The sequence below is a fragment of the Chiloscyllium plagiosum genome, unplaced genomic scaffold (genome assembly GCF_037043375.1).
Source record: "Chiloscyllium plagiosum isolate Xiang-an unplaced genomic scaffold, Cpla_swu_hap1 HiC_scaffold_21, whole genome shotgun sequence".
Classification (NCBI taxonomy): domain Eukaryota; kingdom Metazoa; phylum Chordata; class Chondrichthyes; order Orectolobiformes; family Hemiscylliidae; genus Chiloscyllium; species Chiloscyllium plagiosum.
In genome coordinates this window covers 79,355,253-79,367,755 of record NW_028270159.1, presented here as the reverse complement: position 1 = coordinate 79,367,755, position 12,503 = coordinate 79,355,253, and the positions used below count along the sequence as shown (strand labels likewise).

Here is a 12,503-nt window from a genome sequence, read left to right as displayed (position 1 = left end):
ATCTCAACGGTGCATTCCAGATATGCTCACTATCACCATCTGGGAGCAGTTTCCCAAAGTGCTCCCAGAATTTAGAAAGCACACACACTGCCTTCCAAAGCTAAATGTGCTGTCACAGGCTTCACTCTTATTGCATACAATGACATTTATTGTCCAGTTCTTTAACGTGACATGATTTTACAAACAATTTGTAGAAGTGAATGGAAAGTGTGATGTTTGTTTGACCTTTGGCTCTATGTATCAGACTGAACTGAACCTTTAGTAAGATGTGGGATCTTTCCCAGAAACTTCGTTTAAAAAAAGCAAAAATTATGCTCTGAGATTTAAATGTTCATTCAGGTTTAATAAAAATCCTTCCAAAAATTGAGTTTGACTTCAGTTCCTTTAAAGAGACATGCTCTTGGCCTTCAATTTTGTGACATGTGATCATTCTTTGGTAAAGGTGGCTGTGTGCAACACTGCAGGATGTTGTGCTGAAGTGCCTCATTGGGTTGATGAGCTTTATTACTGGTGTAACTCGGCTAATTTTCAGATGGAATGTTATTTTGAGTTAAATCTTATTTTTAAACTGAGGTGTGCTTCTGTAACTCAAGTGTAGACACAATGCTCATGTTTACAATGAACTTTTCACTTTTGCAGATTAGTATTTTCCGATCTGTTTTGTAAATAAAGTTCAATATAAAAAGCACAATGTTGGAGAACCGCAGGTCCAGCAGCATATCTGAGGGGAATAAAACATTGTAAGTTCAAAGTCTCATGACCTTTTGTCCTTTCAGATGAAGAGTCAGTGAAGTTGAAATGTAACATTTTTTCTCTTCACCGAAGCCCTCAGAACTGCTAAGTTTCTCCAGCACTTTGTTTCTGGGGTTCAGATCTCCAGCACCTGCCGTTTATTGTTTTATTATACATCCTATGATTTGACTTGAGGAGCGAGAGGCAGCAACTGTGATCAACGAGGATAAAACTTCCCAACCATGAAAAAAAACACAGTTCTTTATACTTTGCAAAACACGACTGTAAATAAGAAATGCAATTAAGGTAAGTGCAAGATGGCATACCACCTGCCTTGTCTCAAACCTGCTACTCATCTTTGAGGACTAATCTGTCAGAATTGTGTTTGCTCCCTTCCTTTGAGATCACAGTCCACAAATGTCCCAGTTCCAGTTCCTGGGCCGGGCCCAGTTACCACATTGCAGTGGGGTGGGGAGCTTTGTGTCATCCTGAAGTTTTTGTTAATAACAACATTGCAGGTTGAAGTTGACGGTTTTGACTAATATTGTGTCATCAAACTTGGAGGAAATCCTTCCGAATGTATTGATTAACTGGACTGAACCTGTTTACATGCAGCCCTGGTATTAGTGCTGTAATATTCTAAGTTAAGAATCACACAACACCAGGTTATAGTCCACCAGGTGTAATTGGAAGTACACTAGCTATCGGAGCGCCGCTCCTTCATCAGGTGATTGTGGAGGGCACAGTTCTAAGGCACAGAATGTATAGCAAAAATTTATAGTGTGATGTAACTGAAAATTTCCATTGAAAAATACCTTGATTGTCTGTTGAGTCTTTCATCTGTTTGAATACCATGATAGTTTCATTTCTTTCATGTGTAAATCACAAAACTTTATTTTAAAAGTTGCATTCCTGACAACACTCAACACTCCCACCAAATCACTCACTGTATTAATCACTGCACAGTCTCAACAAAGGAATGAAACTTGATGGACCACATTACATCTACCAATGCACTGGAAAATACAACACAATCAGCCCTCTTGACCCTGCAACTTCCGCCTCACTGTGGGCCAAAAACAGCAGCAGAACTGTACTCCAGCCCAATCTGAAATCTCATGGCCTGGTATAACCCCCACTCAACCATTAACATCAAGCCAGGGGATCAACCCTAGTTCAATGGAGAGTTCCACAGGGCATGACAGGAGCAATACCAAGCACACTTAAAAATGTGGTGCCAACCCAGTGAAGCTACCCAACCTGCACGCCAAACAGTGCAAGCAACACCAAATAGAACTATGTGATCCAACAACCAATGGATCAGATCTCAGCTCTGCAGTTCTGCCACACCTAGTCAGGAATGGCGATGGACAATTAAACAACTCACTGCAGGAAGCATCACAGATATCCCCACCCTTACTGATGGAGGGGTCTCACACATCCATGCATCAGACAAGACAACAGCATTTGCAGCAATCTTCTGCCAGCAATGCCACGTGGATGAGCCCTCTACATTGGTCCCTGACATCGCAGATGTGAATCAAATTGGTTCAAAACATATTTCAAATCAGATCAAGAAATGGAGAAGTAGTGTAAAGGCTGTCAGCCCTGCCAACATTGTGGCAATAATACTGATGGCTCTGCTCCAGAAATTGCTGCCCACCAAGACAAGTACTGCTCCAGCACTGGCACCTACTGACATTGTGAAACATTTCCCAGGGATGTTCAACACAAAAACTCAGGACAGAGCCAACCCAGCCAATTTCCCTCCATCAGTCGACACTCGCTCAGCACTGAAGTGATGGAAGGTGTCATCAACAGTACTGTCACACAGTTGCTCAGCAATAACCTTCTGTGACACCCAGTTTGGGTTCTGCCAGGGCCACTCAGCTCCTGATCTTGTTACAGACTTGATTCACAAACTGACAAACAGGTGAATTCCAGAGGTGAGGGGAGGGTGATAGCCCAATCCCACTCCAAGACCATTATTTCGACTTCAGTGATATCACCTGACCTCACCACAGTCTCAGCTCATTTACTGAAACTCTCATTCATTCATTCATTTTGTTAACTCTAGATTTCATTATCTAAACCCACTCCTGGCCAACATCCCACAATCACCCTCCCTTTCATCTCCAGAATATTGAAAACTCTACCGCCCAAGTGCTCGCTTGTACCAGAACTTGCTGATCCATCAAAAGGCTCCCATTTATAAGCAACAACAATTTACTTTCACACCCTTGACTTAATTCCTGGCTGTAATCATTCCTATCTCCATGCACCAGACACACTTTCACATCACAATAACTCATTTTAGTTTAGACTCCCAATGATGTGTTTATTTTTGAGTTCAGCTGTGTGACTGTTTCTATAGATTCCAAGACAACACGGTCTGGAATTCCCACCCTCAAAGATCTGCTTTCTTCCTTTAAGTCATTCCTGAAAAATTGCTTATTTCGCAAAGTTTTGGTCACCGGACATAATATTCTCCATCTGTGGCCTTATGTCAAAAGTTCTCAATATTTTTGTGAAATTAAAAATGTGTTGATTTGTACAGATATCTTCTACTCTTCACTATCGCTGAGTGAATAATCTGTAATGTCTCCTACCCAACCACGTTGTGGGAGAACCTTCACTGTACCAACTGCAGCAGTACAAGGAAGTCAAACATCACCTTCTCAACAGGCAACAAAGCTTTGGCCTTGATCACTGGTATCTGTGGAAGGAGAAGTACACATCATGTTTCAGAGAGTGCAATATGATTTATAGGGAATGAAAATGGTGCAGAATTTGACTGTCAGAAATGGAAGGAAAATCCACTCAATTACTGGAAAAAAGAACTCTTGGCTGTCAAAGATATTGTGGAAAAAATAAATTGATAATGGAGCATATGGTCAGGACCTGGGCAGCAGTGAAGACTTCATTTACAGAAAGATCTGTGAATATAATAGTAAAATACTATACAGAACAAAAATACACACGAGAGACTGAGGAAGCTGGATAACAAACAAGTGGACATCAAGGAGCCCAGAGATGAATCAGAGCAATGTTCACTTTTATGCTCCCACACTCAGAGATGTCTAGCACAGAAACAGATCTTCGGTCCAACCCATCTATGCCAACCAGATATTCTAACATAATCTATTCCCATTTGCCAGCACTTGGCCAACATCACTCTGAACCCTTCCTATTCAAATGCCTTTGAAATGTTACAATTTTAGTTGCCCTTTAAGCTCCTTTTGAATTTCCCACCCGCTCCCCGCCCCCCACCCTAAACCTATATCCTCTAGTTCCGGGCTCCACCAACCCTTGTCTATTTACGCTATCCATGTCCCTCACGATTTTATAAACCTCTATAACATCACACCTTAGCCTATGACACTCCAGGGAAAATGACCTCAGCCTATTATGCCTCTCCCTGCAACTCAAGTCCTGCAACCCCTTGAAAATCAATTATCAAACCTTTCAAGTTTCTGCACCTCCTTCTGATAGGAGGGAGACAAGAACTGCACACAATATTCCAAAAGTGACCTAACCAATGTCCTGTCCAGCTCCTTTACCCAATGCTCTGAACAATAAAGGGAAGCATACCAAATGCCTTCTTCACTGTCCTATCTACCAGCGACTGATTTTGCTGGACTGCTGTGGGTTTGAAGCAGTGGACGTGCGCTTCTCGGCCTTTTGGCTCGGAATATGTGTAGTTCCTGAGGACCGGAGGAAGAGATTCTGCTCGAGTGCTGTCGGTTCGACGCAGCGGACGTGTGCTGGCGGGGGAGAAACTACGGGGATCGTGTTGCGAGTCGTCGGAGCTGCTGCAGACCATCGCTGGATCGTGATTGGACGTTGGAGGATCGTTTGGTTGTGCTGACCTGCTCTTGGTGGATCTTTATGCTGGCTTCGGCCTAACGCCAATTCAGGTACCAGCCAACCTCAGAGCTACGGCCTCAGCAGCCACTCGCAGCCCTGGCCAGGGCATTCGCAACACAGTCAGGGTGACTGTGAAGAAGGTGGAGGAGCGCACACCGGTCGATCGGACGGTGTTTGTGAAGAAGATTTTGCTGGAGTGCTGCGGGTTCGAAGCAGCGGACGTGTACTGCCTGCTTCACCGTCAGGACCGACCACCTGAAGGTGCTGGGTATTTGGTTCGGGGGGGGCTGGGGTGTGCACCAAGTCTTTGGAGGAGCGTATCAGCAAAGTGAGGCAGAAACTGGGCAGATGGAAGCTACGGTCGCTCTCCATCGCGGGAAAAAACCTGGTCATCAGGTGTGAGGCACTGTCATTGCTGTTATACGTTGCACAGGTCTGGCCTATTCCCAGAACCTGTGCCGCTGCAGTCACCCGGGCCATCTTCCAGTTTATATGGAGGTCAAAGATGGACCGGGTCCGAAGGGACTCACTGTATAAAGATCTGGGCAACGGGGGAAAAAATACACCCAATGCCACCCTCACCCTGATGGCCACCTTTGTGTGTGGCTGCATCAAGCTGTGCGTGGATCCCCAGTACGCAAACACCAAGTGTCACTGCGTACTGAGGTTCTACCTGTCCGCGGTGTTGCGAAGGATGGGCCTGGCCTCGCTGCTGCAGAACGCTCCGAGTAGTTGGACTGTTCCGTATCACCTGTCCTTCCTGGAGAGGTTTATGAAGAAAAACACCTTTGACCACAAGTCCATCAGGAAGTGGTCAGCACGTAGTGTCCTTGAGACCCTTCGGGAAAAGGAGAGGGCAGATCCTATCGAGTGGTTCCCTGAGCAGACTGTCAAAGCCATTTGGCAGAATGCCTCATCGCCATAACTTTCCAACAAGCACCAAGACATGGCTTGGCTGGTGGTGAGAAGGGCTCTGCCTGTGAGATCCTTTGTGCATGCCCGGACTCTCAGCCGCACCGCACACTGCCCTCGAAGTGGCTGCGGGGGGGGGGGGGGGGGGGGGGGGGGGGGGGGACGAGACTGTCACACACCTCCTTCTGGAATGTGCCTATGCAGAGAAAGTTTGGAGAGGAATGCAGTGGTGTTTGTCGAGGTTCGTCCCGAGCAGCGCCGTGACACGGGACTCCGTGCTCTACGGCCTGTTCCCCGGGATGCACACCGAGACGAACATCAACTGTGCCTGGAGGATCATCAACTCGGTGAAGGACGCTCTCTGGGTGGTCCGAAACCTGCTGATCTTCCAGCTGAAGGAGTTGACCCCCACTGAGTGTTGCAGACTGGCACATTCCAAGGTCCAGGACGACGTGTTGAGGGATGCGCTGAAGCTTGGGGCAGCTGCCGCCAATGCGCGGTGGGGAAAGACCACTGTGTAACATCTGCCTGCCTAACGAAGAACAGGGGGCCCATGCAGTCATTTGGGCTCTGCTGGCGCCTCAGCTAATTATATGGGCATATGATCAAAAAAATGTACAGACCTGTATAAAAATGATAAGTTTTGATCTCTGTATGTACATGTTTACATATGTATGGCATGACCAATTGTACAGACCATCAAATTATTTTATGAATAAAGTATATTTTTTGAAATAAAAAAAAACGTGTATTGCCTGCAGGATTTCCCTGCGGCAGGCTATTTCGATGTGACCTTCAGGAGCGTGAAGAATTACGAGCAGCTCCTGAAGGTCTTCAAGGAGAAGGAAGGAGAAACTCTGTTCTCCATCTTGTCGGCGGTCCCGTTGTGTGTGCTTCCTGTGCAGAGGAGTCGGGTTGTAACAATCCAGATGTAAAACCCTCACGTCCCAGCAGCAGATGTCCTGACCTTCTTGAGGAGATACGTTAAGGTCGAGGGAGAGAGTACCGACGTGGTCGATCCTTTCGGGATCTGGACCAGCAAACGACAGGTCAGGGTAACCCTGAGGGTCGATGCCAGTGGGAACATCCTTCACCCACCCTCCAGCTTTGCCATCGGAGGAAGCAGAGGTTACCTGACATTCGCAGGGCAGCCAAAAGTGTGCCGAACCTGCGGGAGGTCAGGCCACATGGCGGCGGATTGCAAGGTGACCGTCTGCCGAAATTGCAAGCAGGAAGGCCACCCGACCAAGGAATGTAAGGAGGCCAAGAACTGTAATCTGTGCGGAGAGGCGGGCCACATGTACAAGGCCTGCCCAAGACGAGGGGCTGCCATCTACGCACGTGGCCGGAGGTGGCAACACGAGCCGTGGAGCGCCTAAGATCAGCAAGGTACCACAAAACAGCACGGGATCGGTGTCTGGAGGCACCCAGAAGGAAGGGCAGGCTGTAGCGGAGCAGACGGCAGACAGCGGGGAGGTGCAACAGCCGATCCAAGCTCCTTCAGGACAGATGGAGGAAAGGGAAGGGAAGGAATCAAAGGAGGCAGAGGCTTGTATTACCGTGAAAAGCAGGAAGAGGAAACCTCCCAAAGCCACCCAGCGAGGGGGGAAGCGACACCTACACGGCGAGAATACAGGCAGCTCTTCCGACGGTGAGGACGGGTGCAAGGAGGGTCGTCACCAGAGGAAGAGACAGAGCGCCGCGGGGAAAAAGGAGGGCAGCACCACCCAAGCAGGAAAAGACGATCCCTCTGAGGGGACGGGTAATGCCCTCCCCCCACCCGGTGAGAACCAAGAGGTACCCACCGGCCCACAGCTCCAGGTAACTGGGAGCAGCGGTCCTGTGACAGCCCCACTGTCAGATGGAAAACTGAACTATACGGACCCTGGGCCCTAACCCGAAGACACCAGAGCGGGGAAATGTCTCCAGCGTGGAGCCGGACAGCTACCTCAGCCCTGGGATGGTCCAGCAGTTTGCCGTCACCACGGGGATGCACACAGCTACCCCAGAGGGGCAAGACCAGCAGCAAATGGACAGTGTCAACCTAGTAAACTGTTAAAATGTGGTTAAAAATTGCCAGCATCAATGTGCGTAGCATCAAATCAGCTACGCGATGTGTTTCTACGATGGCCTTCCTGGCCAACGTTAAAGCCGACGTCCTGTTCCTGCAGGAGTGTGGGATACCGCACCTCAGCAGCTCAGGAGATGGTCGAGCTTGTGGGCCCATGGACCATCAGTTTGGTCGGGGGGCAACGATAGCCGCGCTTCCGGCCTGGGTATCCTGTTGCGAGGTGGCAACTTCACCATCTCCGAGGTTAAGGAGGTGATGGGCGGGAGCCTCCTCATCGCCGACGTCATGTACAGGAATGCTCCCCTGAGACTGATTAATGTGTACGCCCCAGTGGGTAAGAGTGAACGGTTGGCCGTCCTGCAGCAGCTTCCACTGTTGCTGGCTACGTCCAGGCCGGTCATTCTGGCCGGAGACTTCAACTGTATCATTGATGCAGATGGACAATCCGGCGGGGGGGACAGTAAACTGGACGCTACGTCCAGAGCCCTGATGGACATGGTAAAAGATGCCAAGCTGCACGACGTCTTCAGCGCCCCTGCAGATGGAGCGCAGCATAGATACACCTGGTCACGGGCAGACGGGTCTATCCGCTCAAGGATAGATTACCTGTTTGTGTCCCGAACGCTCTCGGTCAGATCCACCGACGTCAAGCCGGTGTTCTTCTCTGACCACTGCCTCCTGCTGGCCGACTGTCACCTACAGGACGAGCAGCGGGCTGGTAAGGGAATGTGGAAGCTGAACACAAAGCTGTTGACCCCGGGAAACATTGAGGAGCTCAAGAGGGACTACGCAGGTTGGAGAACCGTGAAGCCCCTCTTTGAGTCCCCAGCGGACTGGTGGGAAACAGTAAAAGGGAACATCAAGAGATTCTTCATCCTCAAAGGTGTTCAGGAGGCGAGAGAGAGGCGGGGAAAACGGTCCCAGCTCCAGGAAAATATGCAGAATCTGCTCCTGCTGCAGACGATGGGGGTCGATGTCACGGAGGACCTCAAGGAGGTGAAGGCCCAGCAAGCCTCGCTCTTTGCTTTGGAGGCCTCCAAGATAATCTTCCGGTCCAGGGTCCGCTCGGTGGAGCAGGACGAGACGTGCTCACGTTTCTTCTTCCAGAAGGAGCACAAAGAGAGCTCCGTGCTCAGCAGCCTGAAGGAAGAAGATGGCTCGATAATGTCATCTCAGGCTGACATCATGAGGATCAGTAAATCCTTCTATGCCAGTCTGTATGACGCGAAGCCGACCGACAGCACGGCCTCCCAGTCGTTCCTGTCCTCTATCACGGAGGTCTTAGACGACAGAACACGAGAGAGGCTGGACCAGCCGCTATCTCTGGACGAGCTGACCAAGGCCCTCGAGTCCTTTGAAAAGAATAAAACTCCCGGAAGCGACGGCTTACCGGTCGAGCTCTATTCCGCTCTTTGGGACTTGATTGGCCAGGACCTGCTGGAGGTGTATGTCAGTATGCATCGGGCAGGTACCATGAGTGAATCCATGAGGAAAGGCATCACCCTCGTCTACAAGCGGAAGGGGGAGAGGAAGGAACTCAAAAATTGGAGACCAATCTCACTGTTGAATGCAGATTACAAAATTCTGTCAAAGGTAATCGCCAACCAGGTCAGGTCTGCTCTGGGGTCGGTGATTCACCCTGACCAAACCTGTGCTGTGCCGGGCAGGAAGATCGCTGAGAGTCTCGCACTCCTTAGGGATACGATCGCCTACGTGCAGGACAGAGGGTTGGACACCTGCCTGATCAGCCTGGACCAGGAGAAAGCCTTTGACAGGATATCACACAGGTATATGAGAGATGTTCTCTCCAAAATGGGCTTTGGGAGGGAATCTGCAATTGGATCAGACTGCTCTACACCAACATTGTCAGTGCAGTCTCAATCAATGGGTGGGAATCAGATTGCTTCCCAGTCAGATCTGGAGTCAGGCAGGGCTGCCCTCTCTCTCCTGCCTTGTTTGTGTGCTGCATAGAGCCATTTGCCGAGTCCATCAGGAAGGATGCGAGCCTGAGAGGGGTGACTATTCCTGGCAGCGGGGGCCTGCAGGTTAAGGCCTCCCTGTACATGGATGCCGTCGTTGTTTTCTGCTTGGATCCACTGTCCATGCGCAGACTCATGCGCATTTGTGATCAGTTCGAACGGGCCTCGGGGGCCAAGGTAAACCGAGGCAAGAGCGAGGCCATGCTCTTCGGGAACTGGGCCAACCAATCCTCGATCCCCTTCACCGTCAGGACCGACCACCTGAAGGTGCTGGGTATTTGGTTCGGGGGGGGAGAGGTGGCTGGGCGTGCGCCAAGTCTTGGGAGGAGCGTATCAGCAAAGTGAGGCAGAAACTGGGCAGATGGACGCTATGGTCTCTCTCCATCGTGGGGAAAAACCTGGTCATCAGGTGTGAGGTACTGTCATTGCTATTATACGTGGCACAGGTCTGGCCCATTCCCAGAACCTGTGCCGCTGCAGTCACCCGGGCCACCTTCCAGTTTATATGGAGGTCAAAGATGGACCGGGTCCAAAGGGACTCGCTGTATAAAGATCTGGGCAACGGGGGAAAAAATACACCCAATGCCACTCTCACCCTGATGGCCACCTTTGTGTGTGGCTGCATCAAGCTGTGCGTGGATCCCCGGTACGCAAACACCAAGTGTCACTGCGTACTGAGGTTCTACCTGTCCGCGGTGTTGCGAAGGATGGGCCTGGCCTCGCTGCCGCGGAACGCTCCGAGTAGTTGGACTGTTCCGTATCACCTGTCCTTCCTGGAGAGATTTATGAAGAAAAACACCTTTGACCACAAGTCCATCAGGAAGTGGTCAGCACGTAGTGTCCTTGAGACCCTTCGGGAAAAGGAGAGGGCGGATCCTATCAAGCGGTTCCCTGAGCAGACTGTCAAAGCCATTTGGCAGAATGCCTCATCGCCATAACTTTCCAACAAGCACCAAGACATGGCTTGGCTGGTGGTGAGAAGGGCTCTGCCTGTGAGATCCTTTATACACACCCGGACTCTCAGCCGCACCGCACGCTGCCCTCGAAGCGGCTGCGGGGGGGGGGACGAGACTGTCACACACCTCCTTCTGGAATGTGCCTATGCAGAGGAATTCTGGAGAGGAATGCAGTGGTGTTTGTCGAGGTTCGTCCCGAGCAGCGCCGTGACGCGGGACTCCGTGCTCTACGGCCTGTTCCTCGGGACGCACACCGAGACGAACATCAACTGTGCCTGGAGGATCATCAACTCGGTGAAGGACGCTCTCTGGGTGGTCCGAAACCTGCTGATCTTCCAGCTGAAGGAGTTGACCCCGACTGAGTGTTGCAGACTGGCACATTCCAAGGTCCAGGATGACGTGTTGAGGGATGCGCTGAAGCTTGGGGCAGCTGCTGCCAATGCACGGTAGGGAAAGACAACCGTGTAACATCTGCCTGCCTAAGAAGAACAGGGAGCCCACGCAGTCATTTGGGCTCTGCTGACGCCTCAGCTCAATGTAATCGCACCAACCTGTAAATAAGATTGATTACTCTGTTTCGATACGCAAAGAAATGGAATGTGTACATATGTATGACATGTCCAGTTGTATAGATCAAAATATTTATGAATAAAGTATATTTTTGAAATAAAAAATAATCAGTTTGGCATGGATGTGTTGGACTGAATGATTTGTTTCTGAGCTTATATTGCTCTGAGTGGGTTGAGTTCCAGATTGTATATTTTTGAAGCAGATCATAATGTCAGGTACAGAGTTAGACCGAGAAATCCTGCTGATCTCATCAGCTTTATCTTGTTTTCCTGATCCTCCTCCTTCAATCAATGCATTTTTCAGATCCTCATTCAGAATTCCTGGAGCAATGGAACAATGTGTGGAAAGTCCTATTGCAGTCCACACGAGGTACCTTTCCCACTGCCCTGCTCCCACGGCCTGCAATGCTGCAGACTGAGCAGACAACCCGAAGCACAATGATGAGCTCCTTCCGGCCCACGGCCCTCCTTCTCACTGAATGAAGACAATCACCAGAAGCAGAATCCAGCTCTTGTTGGAGCCTTGAATACCTGACTCGGTCTCACTGAGTGAAGATTGGACTCAGAAACAGAAATGAAATCAACTTCCTATCTGCATTGTGTCACTCTTTAAGATCTCTGTGTGTCTGAGTTCAGGTCATTTGATTGGAGACTGTGGATGGCGGGTCCCCAGTGAAATGGAAATAATGGTGGAGGAGCTCACTGAGGGACATCTCTCAAAGTGAGAATCAGAAAGATGCTATTCCACATTGGAAGGGTTTAAGGGGAATTGATGGCTCAGAAAAATGTTATACGGATGTTTGTAAAACTTAGGAACTCTGACTGTTTTGAAGCTGGAGTTTATTTTATCCTTGTATAGATTTGACACATTAATCCTCCCTCCCCACCACTACAGAAGCTGTTGGAACTGTTCAGTGTTTCCAGCGGCTTCTGTAATTATTTCAGGTTCCTGACGGGAGCAGTCTCTGACTTTTCAAACAAACTAAACCCCTCCTTGTGCTGCAACCAATATTTCAATAAGAAATGGGAAGCAGCAGAGGGGAAAGCTTCCGAGATGTCGAGCAATGCTGCCCGGTTCTACACTGCAATTCACAGAAACCATCGCTAGGAAAAGCAAGGAACAATCTGACAGATCCAGTTTACCACAAAACGAACCCACAACACTGCGTTGGCTGGGAATCGAACCTGGGTTAACTGCTGGGAAGGCAGCTATGCTCCCCACTATCCCACCATCACCCTGCTAGCAGCCCCCTCCCCATTCCCAAACACACTTAACAAGGCCGTGATCATCACCAACTGGATTGGGGCTGAAATCCAAACAAGAAATTGCTGGGGAAGCTCAGCAGGTCTGACAGCACCAGAATCAGAAGCCTTCAGTTCTGAAGAACAATCCCTGGATCTGAAAGGTTCCCTCCCC

General features: G+C 49.7%; 1 long non-coding RNA gene across 9 annotated transcripts in view; it reads right to left on the bottom strand.

Annotated features, from left to right (window-relative positions):
- The window catches only part of LOC148146456 (uncharacterized), a 931,882-nt gene that overhangs the window by 48,202 nt on the left and 871,177 nt on the right, over window positions 1-12,503 (bottom strand). The window lies entirely within an intron of this gene.